At 32.2% G+C, this 15,500-nt stretch overlaps 1 pseudogene; it reads right to left on the minus strand.

The window, feature by feature from the left end:
• Window positions 1-15,500, minus strand: part of LOC115277365 — a 124,509-nt pseudogene that overhangs the window by 108,630 nt on the left and 379 nt on the right.

Genomic DNA, 15,500 nt, shown 5'->3' on the forward strand with positions numbered 1-15,500 from the left:
TGGTCTAAATATTCTAAAAAGCAGAAGTAATCAATATGGATTAATAAAGAAAATCTACATAGAGCTTTCTACTAAAAATACAGTTTAAATATAAATATACAACTGAGTTCAAAGAAACTAGATAGAGGAAAAATTACACCAATAAACCATGAGCAAGAGCAAGTCAAAATGATGATTTTAATGGCAGTTATAACAGGCATTAAGACAACTACCATAAATAAGAAGGGAATGCAATAAAAGTAAAATAGTCTATTCATTAGTAAAACATTCCAATCATAAATATGTAAACAACTAATACCAAGGTAACAAAATTCACAAAGTAAAACTGATAAAAATATGTAGAGCAATAGAGAACTCCATAGTCTGGATAGATTTCAATATACCTCTTGAAAAGTATCTGATAACAATTAAACAAATTAAGCAATATATTTATAAAAGATCTAATCAACATTATTAATCACCTTGACCATTTGGTATTTTTATATCTCTGCCCTTAAAAAAAGAATGCATATTTTTTCTCTTAATGCTAAATTCCCAAAGACAGGTAATATTCTCGATGAAGCATTAAGTATGTGCCATTTAATTTAAAAGAATTCAAATTATATGGAGCATTATCTTTGAATTAAATTGCAAACTGATAACAAAAATATATCCAGAAAAACTACAAATATATTGAGATTACACATTTCTATATAATCCATTGAAGAAAGAATACATCACGGAGGATATGTTTCATTTTAATAATATTTACCAAGTATATTCATATATAAAAGTCATTGGAATGGAGATAAAATTGTTCCTTTGAAAGAAATGTGTTATCATTAAAAATGTATATTAGAAAACAAGGTCTAAAATTAATGAGTTATATTTCCACTTCAAAAATCTAGGAAAGAAACAAGAACATCGTTTAGAACTTAAAGGGATAATGCATCATAACCAAATAGGGTTTAGACCAGCAATTGAGTGATACTTTAAGATTCAAATATCAAATTATTCACACATATAAAACTTTTGCTAGCATTTTGAATAGGATGACATTAAAATTAAGGAGAATCGACTTACTAAACATATCAAATCTTCTTATTCATGAACATGGTTCTTCTCTCCACTTATTTGGATATGTTATTTCTTTCATCAATGTTTTTAGCTTCTCCATACAGATCATACATCAAATTTATTATATTTTAAATAACTTTTGATTTATGTGTTATTTCATTTTTAAAAATTTTATTCTAATTGTTTATTAATGGCTTATAAGAATGCAATCAAATGCTTTATATTAACTTTTTCCCCCCTAGAACCTAAACTCACTTTTGTATTTCCAGGAGTTTGTTGTTGTAATTTTCCAAATTCCTTGGCATTCTCTATATAGACAATTTTGTCACTTTCAAATAAGGACAGTTTTATTTCCCTTTCTAACCTGCATCCCACTTGCTTATGTATGATTTATTGTACCAGAGAGGATTTCTATTATAATGTCACATAGAAGTGGTGAGAGAGGACACTTTTTTCTTATTGTAAATCTTAGCTGGGAAGTATTTAGCCCTTCATAATTAAGTATGATGTTAGCTTAGATATTTTGCAGATACATTTTGTGAGATTGAGGAAGTTCCATCTGTTACTACTTTGTTGAGAGTTTTTAGATGAATGTCTATTGAATTTTATAGACAACTTCATAGATAATCAAATGTAAAGTGTTGTCTTTGCAGTCTGCTTAAAAATACAAAAGGGTAAATACATTTGAGGATAATCAAGGACCCTCATATATTCATTGGCACTGAATAATGTTGAAAATTATTTTTAAATCATTAGTTCTGGTTTGATGATCTGTCATAACACTCTGGTGATTTATACTCATAAATTTTATAGTGGATATTCTAATGACCTATAAATGGTTCAGGGAAAATTACAGCAGAATAGTAAATGGGTTATCAAATCAGTGTGTATATGGTTGTGTATTATATTTTCTTTTTTAAAAACACTTTGTTCTATTTTTTATAATTTATTTTGAGGGGGAGAGAGAAGCAGAGAGAGAGAACAGGGAAAGAGAGAGAGAGAGACAGAGAGACAGAAAGGGAGCAGGAGAGAGAATCCAAAGGAGGCTGCATGCTCTCACAGCAGAGCCTGATACAGGGCTCAAACTCCTGAACTGTGAGATCATGACCTGAGCTGAAATCAAGTGTTGGACGCCTCATTGACTGACCCACCCATGTGCTCCAGACTATTGCTTTTCCATTCTGACTTTATAAATATTAGGTGATTTCGTTGGAAAAAATAACATGTATAATGTACTTGCCAATATCTTGGAAGTCACTATTTTGTTAGTTTCTCAACACTCTAATGGAACGTTTTACTGAGTAAGCCTATGTTGCTACTTAAAACACTAACACATTATATCATTCAGGTCTTCTGTACAAGTACCTTTTATTGTCAATTTTTGGAGAAATTTTTGCTAAGAAATGCTTGTACTTTTGGGTACCTGGATGGTTCAGTCAATTAAGTGTCTGACTCTCAGTTTACGGCTCAGGTCATGACTTTATGGCTTCGTGGATCTGAGTCCCACATTGGGCTCTACACTCACTCTTTCTCCTCTCTCTGCCCCTCCCCTACTCACACTGTCTCTGTCTCCCTCAAAATAAATAAATAAATAAAGTTAAAAAAAAGAAATGTTTGCATATTTAAATATACATGGTTAATTCTAAATATAAGAAGTTACTTTTATTTATTTATTTTAATTTTTTAATGTTTTATTTATTTTTGATACAGAGAGAGACAGAGCATGAGAGGGGGAGGGGCAGAGAGAGAAGGAGACACAGAACCGGAAGCAGGCTCCAGGCTCTGAGCTAGCTGTCAGCACAGAGCCTGATGCGGGGCTCCAAACCACGAACGTGAGATCTGACCTGAGCCAAAGTCAGAGGCTTAACCGACTGAGCCACCCAGGCGCCCCAAGAAGTTACTTTTAATTTTTAGATTTTGATGTGTATTTATGTGTAGTGTACATATGCACATATATTATGTGTATGTATGTATGAAAATATACATACTAATAATTCCATTACCTCTTTTATGTGTGTAACAATGATAATAAAAAATACTTGTTGAGGTGAGGACAACCGGGGGGTCTAAATTACAAGTCAGAAAATAAAAATCAGTACATGATAAGAAGCAACTCTGGGGATAAGGAGCCTAATTCAGTCAAATCATGATTGTGATGTGAAACCAGAAGTAAAAGACAAGAGGAAATCAGTGTCTGTCATATCAAGAATTATTTCCTTTCAAAAAATGTGTTCAAATTACATCAAAGGAAAAAGGTTTTAAAATTTGTCTTGGAGTCTGTTGTGGGGCTAAAAATCTTCCAGGCAGAGAAGATTGTATTTATGCAACAAATATGCATCCTCGCACAACCTATATTTATTGTGTGGTGCCTTTCATCCTGAAGTACTTCACAAATTGATTTACAAACTCTGTACCGCAATCATTTTCATTTTTGAAATGCACTTCATCAGCTATGCATACGTATATTTCATTTTATGAATTTCAGGGTATGGCATATAATCCCCAAATATCACTTTGAGTTTGAAACACGGTTTTATGGCTTCATGAAAACCACATGACAAATTGCTCACTCTGGTTTCTGTGACAAATCTGTCTTTTCCGTAAGTGGAGCTCTAATTGAAATGTACACTTCAACTTGTAGGCAGCAAAAGACAAAAAATATCAACCGGGGACTCATGAATGGATGATGCATTAGTTAGCATAAAATTTATTAGTTTACCACTGTGTATAGAAAACCCATTTAGGTGTTATATGGGGGAAATAAAAAGCGCAGCCTCTGGCCTTGATGATCATACAAATTAATCTGCACAGACAAAACATATCTACATGTAGATTTCAGTATTTCTTTAAGTAGCATGCCAACAGATGTGAGCAAACATATGGTTCAAGCTCAATTTACAAGTGCTGAGTTAGTGCAGTAATCATGTAATAATCAGAGCAGGACTGACTTAGATTCCTGAAGGGAATACATTTGAACCAGGCTTTTTTCAGCAGAAAGGTTAAAGTATTCCTATCATTTATGGACAAATTGATTTGTATACCGTAAGTATACTTATCAGTTCATTTGCAGTAATCACACTCTAAAGTTCATACAACTTCTGCATTTTTTACTTGTTGGCTCATAATAATTAATTAATTCATAGTCATTCATTCATGCATTCTAACATTCAGCCATGTGTTCAACCATCATTTATTGAATATTCCATATACATCAGAAAACCTGAGAGAAGTCAATGACAAATTAGGGAAAAAAACACAATCTATGTCCTTAAGAGATGGTTATTATTATTGATATGTTTTCCACCCTCTGACCTCACAGTTTTAAATAATTATTAGATATTTAAAATCACAATAGCTAAAGTTTGTAAAATATTTCTTCATGTTTATGAAGGAAAATGTTATGAGCTGAAGTGTTTCCCCTCAAAATTCATATGTAGAAGCCCAAGCTCTTTGAAGGAAGGCCTTTAAACAAGTATTAAGGCAAAAGGAGGTCAAATGGGTAGAAATTAGCTCGGTATGACTGCTGTGAAAAGAAGCAGAGATTAAAACAAAGACAAGACCTAAATCATGTGGGAACACAGGGAGGAAGCAGGCGTCTTCAAGAGGAGAGATGATCCTGCAGAAACCAAAGCTATGGACACCTTGGTCTGGGATTTCCAAACTTCAGAACTGTGAGAAAACAAATTTTTATTGTCTAAGTCTGCTATCCTGTGGTATTTTGTTTTGGCACTCTTAGCAAACTAAGAAAATGCATTAGCTCAATATCCAAATAAGTTGAAAATGATTGCTTTCTCCTTATCCCAGTAAATGGATTCTTTTTCCAGCAGTTGACAAAATAATATGGAATAATGAAAAATATTTCATTGGATTTCTGAAAAGTGTCTTAGTAACAACACCCTTTCAATATCATGAGAATATTCGTAGGAATTGTATATAAAATAACTATAGAGGAAATTTTAACATAAGAAGCTATATTTTCACATTGATTTTCATTATGAAACTGGGGATGTATTTCTATATAAAAGCAAATTTTCCCTCAAGATACAATTAATCACATCTTAAGATTCAGAGAATGAAAAAAAGAAAACTCAGAAACAGATAAGAAATGGGAGAAAGAATGTATATAGAAGGTGAGAAGAAAACTTTTGTAAAATAAATGCCCACAGAAAGCATGAATAAAATTTTTATTCATATCTGATTACTATTCCAAAACAACTATGCAGAAATACATGAGGAGCAAGAAAAAATTAATTTCTTGAGATACATTTTACTCCCTAAGTGCATTCCTCTTTAAATTTTTTATGTTTATATATTTATTTTGTGAGAGAGAGAGAGAGTGAACAGGGGAGGGGAAAAAAAGGGAGGAAGAGAGAAAGAGAGAGAGAGAGTCCCAAGCGGGCTCTGCACTGTCATCACAGCACCTGATATGGGGCTTGAACTCATGAAATCATGAGATCTTGACCTGAGGTGAAATTGAGAGTCAGATGCTTAACTGACTGAGCCATTCAGGTCTCCCACTGCATTCCTCTTTTATTCTTTCCCTGCCTGTCAGTCTATGTTTATCTTGATAAACTATCTCCTTTTTTTAGTTTCCTAAGTATATACAAAACTCTTTGCTTCCACATAAATGCAAATATGGTTTCAGTAGTATGAAAAAATTTTTCTGTCATCAAATTATGACAAAAGTATATTATTTAATATTATAGATATTAATGAATATAATAATCCATATAATATAATCATACTTCTAAGTATACTTATATAGATCTTCCACATTACCAAGCTAAATATAAAACATTCACTTCTGGGTAATATAGTAATTATACTTCCACATCACAAACTGTTTCGAAATTTGGCATAGAATTTTGTACTTCTGAATTGTTTCTACAACCAGGAGATGATATCTAAATAGTTTTAGAAATGAACATTGAACACAGACACATAGATCAGTGGAACAGAATATAAAATCCAGAAATAGGCCTACAATTATATGGTCATTTAAGGTTGGGGCAAAGCAGGAAAGAATATTCAGTGGAAAAATGACAGTCTCTTCTACAAACGGTGTTGGGAAAACTGAACAGCAACATGTAGAAGAATGAAACTGAACCACGTTCTTACACTGTGCACAAAAAGAAATTGAAAATGGATGAAAGACGTAAGTATCAAACAGGAAACCATGAAAATCCTAGAAAACACAGGCAGCAACCTCCTTTACCTTCACCAGAGCAACTTATTACTAGACACGTTGCTGCAGGCAAAACCAAAAATGAACTATTGGGACTTCATCAAGATAAAAGCTTTGCACAGTGAAGGAAACTATCAACAAAACTGAAAGGAAGTCTACAGAATGGAAGAAAATACTTGCAAATAAAATGTCTGATAAAGGATTAGTATCCAAACTCTATAAAGAACTTATCAAACTCAATACCTTAAAAGCAAATTAACCCAGTTAAGAAATGAACAGAAGATATGAGCACTTAACCAAAGAAGACATACAGATGAGTAACAGGCACATGAAAAGATACTGAGCATTATTCATTATCAGGGAAATACAAATCAAAACTAATGAGATACTACCTCATACTGGTCAGGATGGCTAGAATTAACAACACAAGTAACAACAGATTTTGGCGAGGATATGGAGACAGGGGAACCCTCTAGCACTGTTGGAAATGCTAACTGGTGCAGCTAATCTGGAATACATTATGGAGTTTCCTCAAATGGTTAAAAATGGAACCACCCTACAGCCTAGCAATTGCACAAAAAGGATCCAAAAGTACTGTTCAAAGGGACACATGCACCCCAATGTTTATAGCAGCATTATAAACAAAAGATGAACTATGGAAAGAGCCCAATTGTTCATCTTCTGATGAATGGATAAACAAGAGGCAGTATATACACACAATGAAATATTGCTCAGCCATAAAAACAAATGAAATCTTGGGGCATCTGGGTGGGTCAGTGGGTTGAACATTCAACTCTTGATTTAAGCTTAGGTCATGTTCTCCCAGTCCAGGAGTTCCAGCCCCATGTTTGAATGCCTGCATGGGATTCTCTCTCTCCCTCTCTGTGCCCTTCCCCAGCTCACATTCTCTATCTCTCTCTCTCAAAATTAATAAATAAGTATTTTATAAAAAAAGAAAAAACGAATGGAATCTTGCAATTTGTAATGACATGGATGGAACTAGATTGCATTATGCTAAGTGAAATAAATCAGTCAGAGAAAGCCAAGTGCTGTATGGTTTCATTCATATGTAAAATTTAAGAAATAAAACCAGTGAACATGGGTGAGGGAAGACAGAAGTAAACCAAGAAACACTTATAACTAAAAAGAACAAACTGAAGGCTGCTGGAAGGGAGGTGGGGGGGGATAGGATAGATGGGTGATGGGTACAACAAAGGCACTTGTGATGAGCACTGGGTGTTATATGTAAGTGATGAATCACTAAATTCTACTTCAGAAATCAATATTTCACTATATATAACTATATATGTCTAGTTAGTTATAACTAGAATTTAAATAAAAACTAGAAACAAAAGAATAAAACAAATAAAATAAAATATATCAGTAAAATAAATGAATGGATATTGATTTCAGAGACGAAAAGCCTGAAAAATTTGAAGTTGATATCATTATATGTAGCAACAGATTCAAGCAAAACAATGATAGGTCTTACAAAAAAAAAGAAGTGTCTATATTACAAAAATACATTTCCCTAAAGAAATCAAGGTAATATATGATTACTTGAAATTTTGTGTTTTTAAAATATAATTATTATTTTTTAAAACCACTATTTATAAGTTATTTTTCTTAACATTTAAGGAGAGTATATTTTATTAAAACAATATCTTCTGTTTTCATTCATGAAAGCTATTTATTAATAGATACAGTACAATGCCCCAGAGGTGTTTTATAATTACATATATCTTAATTTTATTAATAAGAATGAATATAACGTCAAATTCACACTTGTAAATTGCAATGCTGAGATAATGGAAAAATGGATATATAATTTTCTAAGTTTATTAAAACTAGTCAATGATAAGACAAAACAGCTTGAAAGTGGAGTAATATGTCAATAATTATAATATTAAAACAGCTCATTCTAATAAGCAGATAGCAGGCTCTATTCACTGTATTCAGCTTTTATAGATTATTTAGGTAATCCTGATTATCATGCTATTAATAATATGCCCTTATTGACTACTTAAAGATCTTGCTACTTTCAGAGTCTTGAAAATCTGTTGCAGGTCACAAAAATAGCAGAGCCAAAACCTAAATGCAAAATTGAGTAGATAGATAGTTGATACAGAGATATGGGCATCAAAATCTGAATTATAGATATAAAGATCTACATTTTTAGATAGATGTTTCTCTATATGTATTGAGTTCTTCCTATCTTCTTACTCTTCAACAAAATTAAAAGATGAATTTAACCACATTTAGAGACTCTGAAACAGTACTAGAAAGGATATCTCTTATTTATTTCTAAAAGTTGATGCCATTTAATAATGGATAAATATAAACTATCAGAATTATACCTATAAAAGTGAATTTAATATTCGAATCTGTATTTATAAGTTTCATTATTGAGAACATACTACAAATAATATATGTGTGTGTTTTAATATATTTTGTGAAAAATGTCTTAAAAATATCATGTGGTTGAGCAAAGGACTCATACATAAGTTATGTTACTGTGATGGAAAAATAAGGTATAAAAGAATCCATTAAGCAAAATGGTGACTTTAAGATTCGTGCAATATTTATTTTAACAAAATGTCTCAATTATTGAGTGTTTTAATAAATTAACATGACAAAAGTGATTCTTCTACATCCCTGAGAGCCTTTTACCCATATAATCTTACATGTCTATAAAGTTTTCAATGCTTCAAAAATCACATTATTTTACTTTTTTAATATTTGTGGAAAATTATGGTTTATGGTGAAAATTATGCTTTTGAAGAAAGTGTATGTTGGCATTGTTAAACACAAGTTTCATTTTATACTTTTAATGTAAATTTTCATTCTCATTAGAGATCAAATTTTAAAGATATTATATAAAATATATAGTCTTTGAAAAGTCATATTCATAAGATGTATTTCAGTTATGTTTTTATTAATGAATTTACTGTCACCTAATCCATAAAAGTGGCTTCCCTTTGTGAAATGTGTGTCATACCAGGCCAGAATATCTTAGATTTAACCAGGATATTCATGTTCAAACCAGAAATTTGGGTTGTTAATACTGCCAGAAACTATTACACATTTCCTGGGGGGAGGCTAATACAGGTTTCTAGATGACAAAAAAAATACGACTTTATGTCAAATCATTAAACCCAAATGGGGTATGTGAGAAGTGGACCAAAATGCACATTCTCCAAAGTCAGAAAAGGAGAGGTATTACCTAAGAATGGTTAAGTATGTGTTAGAAGGAAACTCAAGCTGATGAATTACACTGAGCAGCAGATAATTCCTGATGTTTCAACAGTGTGGTGTTCATTTCTTTGCTTTTGCACACTGCAGTGGTTTAAAGGTATTGACAGGTGCAGAATATAAGGTACTGTTTTCTTAGTGGCATTCTCTTTGTTTTATAGGCATGCATAGTCTTCAAGTAATAATAATGTTAGAGGCTATTTATTTGCAATGATATCGTTTTACAGGTAATTTCAATTTGAATTTGGGAATGTAAAAAATATAATATTTAGGGCTTCTGAACACAGTTTTCATACTGCATGGTTAGAGCCACGGTCAGTTCTGACTTGATCATTGCTTGTGCTGTGTCGGCTAAAGGATTTGTGTCTCATGTAGATAAAACATCAAAATGTTCATAATTGGTCTTCCTCTACAAATGTTGACGATAATATATATATGAAACAATATCCATTTTTGAACTTGCCTAAATAATAATGTAATTTATATAGTATTTCCCTAGCTCAGGTTTAGTGTTTTCATGTCTACATTTGCATTTGTTTATAATCACAGCGATAATAGGTATGGCAGCTAAGAATTGTTTTCTTTTGTCGGAGGGAGCCTCAAGGTATGTGGGGAGTAAAATAAGAAATATTGGGGTTCTATGTTTGAGCTCACGATATTTCTTATAGTCAATGGTAGTACACTGTGAAATACAACAGATTCTGTAATAAAGTCTTGTGAAATGCAATATTGAAATCTATCTGGGAAAATCTCAAATTGAATCAAATTTACCCAAGATGAGAGATGTCCAGGTGGTTTATGTTCTTCTGTTGATTTCAACGTACACATTTGGTAAAGAACCAACATACTGTACAACGCTCTATACTTTATGCATGTAATTCGTATGTGTAGGTCTTTATAAATTATGTTATTCCTTATTTTATGAATAAAAGTATATGAGAAATTACACATCAAATTGATCCACTAATTATGCTTCCATTTTCAATAAAAAACCCATGTATTTCCTTTGAGACATTCTGCTTGTTCACTTATTCATAAGGATTTCTCATCTTACTGGACAAAAGGAAATATAAAGCTTGGAAACCAATAATGAATGCTAAATTACGTATTTGGATATTGTGAGTAAAGAGATCCTATGTCATTGTAAACAATTGTTTATACACCCACAAAAGTGTGTATATAAAATATCATATGAATATATACACAAATATGTATATTCTATTCATAATCTGTATTTTATTTATATATCCTAATATACCACAATGGATAGGAAAATAATTAATTTTCAAAATGCTAACTTGTACCAAGATAAAATTAATTTCTTATTAAGAGATGTAATTTCAACAAGAAAGATAAGTTATATTCATTCTTATAACAAGGAAAAACTTATCTCAGATGTAAGTCAGTAAGACCAGAGGCTTTTTTAGATTGTAAAAATTACCAGTTTCCTCAATTTCCTGACAGCCTTATGTAATAAATGGCAATTAAAGAGCCACTGGATGAATGTGAAGGATAATAGAAATTGTTAGGTGACTAGAAGAGGAAATTAAAGAGAAATGGAATTGCAGAGGAATCAAAAAGTAAGGAAAAGAGAGTGGATAATTAGAGAGAAGGCAAATATCAAGACTTGAGCCAAGAAAGGGGAAGTGGAACATAAATTTAGACAAAAATTGCTTCAAGTGTCCTCTCACTATTGAAGATAAAACTCTTCACTAATAGGAGTCTTCCCTGTTAAAAATGAAATGAGTGGTGTTTTCTTTATGTTATTTCCTTTATGCCACTTAAATCTTCAAATTACATGTGTCCATAAAAATTCAGCTAAGGCAAGCAATGTTTATATACAAATTTTAATATGTTTAATTCTTACTATTTGTTCACTTCGTTCATTTGACTTTAATTCTTTTGTGTATCAAGTTGCTTGCTGCTGGCTGGCCAATACAATAATGTGGAAAACAAGGTGCAACTGAGGCCCTAGGCATTCACACTTCAAGCCTTGTAAAATGCTCTGTTTTCATACCTAGAAACGGAGAAGCAATCTCCATCACTGGATACGGATGGAAATAAAGGGATAATGATCCATATAATCCACTCATTTCTTTTGAAGTAAGCAAAGAGATATTTTACATTACAAGTTTTCAAAGTATTTGTCTAGAACTTACCCTTGAAAATGAAATCAAAGGAATTCTAAAACCCTTCTATGAGAGCTTTCACAAAGTCGTAATAGCACAAGTCTACAAAGAGGATTTTCAATCATGACATAGAGGAAACATTGCCTTAACGCATCCTGCAGGCAAAATGGATGGGAGCTGAGTTTTCCTTCCAATAATTTTCAAGAATCTGAGGCTTGAGTGTGTCATCAATTTGAAAAAGTGAAGAGACACTTTTAGAACCAATTTGCAACATCAATAGCTAGAGTTTGCTATAAATACTTGAAGTATATCGCACAGAAGAGTGATGTAAGCACTTCCCTCCTAACGCTTCTAGATCATTGTATGCAAAGCTTCAAATATATCCTTCATCTGTAACAGGCAGGTCCTCCTGAATGCTGTAATTTTTGTTAAGTATGAGTCAGTCATTTTCCAGTTATTCCAAACCAGGTAAACTTTGATCTTAAAGTCATAAATCTATCCACCTAAATTACCTTTTGATAATCAAAGACAATCCACCTGGCACAGAGCGGGATGCGGGGGGGGGGGCACGCATTGTGCTTAACATTCAAATTTTATGCCAAAAGCCATACCAGTATCATATAATTTCCCTAAAATATTAGGCAGTTAGGTAAAGTACAGCATTTCTCATTAATCAGAGTCAGTAGTGATGACACAGTTCATCTTAGAAATAGATGAGTTTCTTCCACATCAATTTTTGCCAATAATCTGGGTTATCAGTCTAAATTTGAAAGATACTGTATAATCCATGTATTTTTAATATCTCGCAACATAAAAATTGACTTCTGTTTGCATTATAATTCACCCAAGTTTGTAGTCTGTTACTACTAAGTGATTAAAGATGAACAAACTATACTAAATACTTTCTTAAATAGTTCAGTTATCTCCATTGTGTGGATAAAGAATCTAGGGATCAGAAAGGAACATGGAATGAATACAGTCAGGTTAAAATTCCATATTTTTGTCCTCACGATTTATAGTCTATTAACTCAATCACATTACATAGTTCTCTTCTCTGATAAGAACAATTACAATAAGATGTATGTTTTAATTTTTATCAATATTGTAAATCTCATTCATATAGCCATTAAATTCAATTAAACACACATAATTTTTTTATGCTTTTTATTTATTTTTGAGAGAGAGAGAGAGACAGCAAGAACAGGAGAGGATCAGAGAGAGAGCGAAACACAGAATCTGAAGCAGGTTCCAGGCTCTGAGCTAGCTGTCAACACAAAGCCCGATGGGGGCTAGAACCTAGAAACTGTGAGATCATGACCTGAGCCGAAGACTGACGCTTAACTGACTGAGCCACCCAGGTGCCCCTGACACACTCATAATGTTATGTTAATAACATAATTTTCTGAAGTGAAAGTGAAAATTTTCCATATGTCTATAGGTACAGTAACATAGTACCTGAAATATATTTTTATCAATTTTAGCTAATTATATGCTTTATCATTTGTTCGTGATGCAGAAGGTTTTCATAATTGTAATATTTGCCCAATTTACATTCACTTTGTAATACTGAAAACTTTAATGTTTTAATCAGTATCTCAAATTATCATATGCTTCTAAAAATATGAAAGCTATCTGCAATCTAGGCCACTAGTAATCAACCTTATTAGTAGAAGAATTATTTTTTAATCAAATATTGCATTCTGTATATAAGTAATATTTTCTTGAATAAGTACTTTTTAATTGTAAGCTGATGACATGTGCTTACTGTAAATCCCATATTTGAGAATCATAAGATCATTTGATCAAATGTGTTATTTGAAATAAGGAATGGTGAGTGACATGATTTATATAAAAATCAATTTATTTCTTTTTCTTCTTTCAGTTAGGAGCACAGCATAAAAAATATTCATATAAATATTTGAGAAATTAAGATGTAATAATGGCTTCTTTAGAATCTCATATAAATTTCATTAAAAATTGATACAATAGCTCAGAAGAAATGGAATAATTCACTTTTGTTTGGGTATTTGTTTAAAAAAAGTCACCCTAATAACTCACTATTTTAATTTTAATATTCATTTTAAGGTAGTGATGCAATATATTATTCAGTCAATTTGAGACTTCACTCCTTATCAGAGTACTTCTTAAAATCTTAGAGGATATTCAAAAATGTCTACTAAAATATAGCAGTATTTCAGTGGCTATACTGGCAAATCAAACTTAAAAAATATCCCTACACTTTATGTTATCATAAGCCATTTTGCAAATAACACAGTGAAGTTCTAATGACCTACTTCAACTCTTTCAGCTAATTGAACAACATCAAGACACCAAACAGTGGCATAAAGATGGAGAAGTTAACCATTTAAAATTATATCTTGGAGTGATAGAACTTTGAGCCTAACATAATCCCCCCCAAAAATATGTGTGAATCTTAAATTTTATAATACTGGAATAATTTTATAATAATTATTTTGATGTAATATAGTTTCAGACTAGTTTTAAACTATTCCTTATTTTGTAAAATAAAAGAAAAACAGTAAACTCATGAGTTTTTCTTAAGTTCAATTATGGTAACAAATGACATACAAACCCCATTGGTTTACCCTTTCCCAGCCACTCCCCATCACCCCATGCCTGTCCCTCAGACCCTTGAAATAACTAGTCTCTTTTGGGTTAATTTTTTACTTATTCTGAACATTTCATATAAATGAAACATGTGGTTATTTATGATTGACTTCTTTCACTTAGCGTAATGCTTTTATGATTCACCCATGTTACGGCATGTTTAAGAACTCAATTCTTTTCATGGTTCAATAAAATTCTACTGTATGAATATAATGTATTTTTTAATCCATTCATCAGCTAAAAAACAAGTTTTCCATTTGTTTGCATATAAACCATGAAGTGGAATTACTGGATCATATGGTAGTTGTGTTTAACCATGTGGGCAATGGTCAAATTGTATTTTAACTTCTCTACATTTCACCAACACCTGGAGGTAAGATTTTGGAGCAATTGGAACACTTTCTACACTGTTGGTGGAAACGGAAAATGGTGTAGCTTCTATGGGAAACAGTATGGAGGTTTCTTAAAAAAATTAAAAATAGAACTACCCATCATCTAGCAACCCCACTTTTTGGGTATATCCCCAAAAGATTTGAATTCAGGAGAGAAATCTTCACTGCCATGTTTTTTGCAACATTGTTCACAAGAGCCAAGATATAAAAATAACATAAATATCCAAAGACAGACAAATGGATTACAAAAAATAAGATATATACATAAAATAAAATATTATTCATCCTTTAAAAAGAAGAAAACCATACCATTTTGTGACATCATGAATTTGAGGCAACTATCTCCAAGAATATACAGAGCTGTGAGCATGCCCTTCTGGCTTTCACATTGGGTGTGAAAGAACTAATTTTTTGTGTTAACAAAATACATTTCTTTGAAACACCCTATCATGAAAAGAGATACAAGAAAATCCTTAAGGAAGTCAGCACTGATTTAAGAAAACCAGCTACCCCAGCCCAGTAGTATTTCTGCCAATTTCTGGCTGGAGTTGTGACAACATGCTAGAGTGAAGTGTTAACATACCTTGGCTTAAGAGATGGAAAATCACCGTACATACAGCAGTGCCAGTGAAATCATGCTGTTTAAAGCTCTGGATTGTATCCTGTCCCCAATTTATCCAATGACAAATCCTTGCACCTGCCCCTCTAGGACATCTACAAAATTGGTGGCACTGGTACTATCCCTGTGGACCAAGTTGAGATTGGCATTCTCCAGCCTAGCATGGTGGTCATCTTTACACCAATCGACGTTACAACTAAAGTGGTTGAAATATACCATAAACTTTGACTGAATTTCTT

Source organism: Suricata suricatta, chromosome 14, assembly GCF_006229205.1.
Source record: "Suricata suricatta isolate VVHF042 chromosome 14, meerkat_22Aug2017_6uvM2_HiC, whole genome shotgun sequence".
NCBI classification, from domain to species: Eukaryota; Metazoa; Chordata; class Mammalia; order Carnivora; family Herpestidae; genus Suricata; species Suricata suricatta.